General features: G+C 33.3%; 1 protein-coding gene across 1 annotated transcript in view; it reads right to left on the reverse strand.

Annotated features, from left to right (window-relative positions):
* LOC119593141 (40S ribosomal protein S8-like) overlaps positions 1-433 on the reverse strand; it is a 5687-nt gene that overhangs the window by 1744 nt on the left and 3510 nt on the right. The window lies entirely within an intron of this gene.

Genomic DNA, 433 nt, shown 5'->3' on the forward strand with positions numbered 1-433 from the left:
GCTCTTGTCAAGAACATAGCCGCTTGAAAAGAGACGGGGACTTAAAGAACACTTATGTAATGAAATATGAAAACTTGAGCCTCAATATCACTAGTGATCACTGACAAAATACAAATAAATGTAAATTGGTCACAAAATTGGTATATTTATGCATTACGCTTTTTTTCTGTTCGTGGTAAATTTCAAAAAAATTATGAAAGCTTATCATGAACTAGCAAGACAACCAGTAAGGCAATGAACATGTACAAAACTTCACCATGTTTGTTCTAGCTGGATTAACAAACAATTATCGTTACATGATGTCCTGTTATGATTATGATTCAAGGTAGTTTGTTCTTTTATCCTTTATCTAATTATGAATGCCAGAAGTAAAATTCTATTCACTTCATGTATTTACCTTTTCCCCATGGGTATCTGACGTGCAAGGCTCATC

This window comes from Penaeus monodon, chromosome 31 (assembly GCF_015228065.2).
Source record: "Penaeus monodon isolate SGIC_2016 chromosome 31, NSTDA_Pmon_1, whole genome shotgun sequence".
Lineage (NCBI taxonomy): Eukaryota > Metazoa > Arthropoda > Malacostraca > Decapoda > Penaeidae > Penaeus > Penaeus monodon.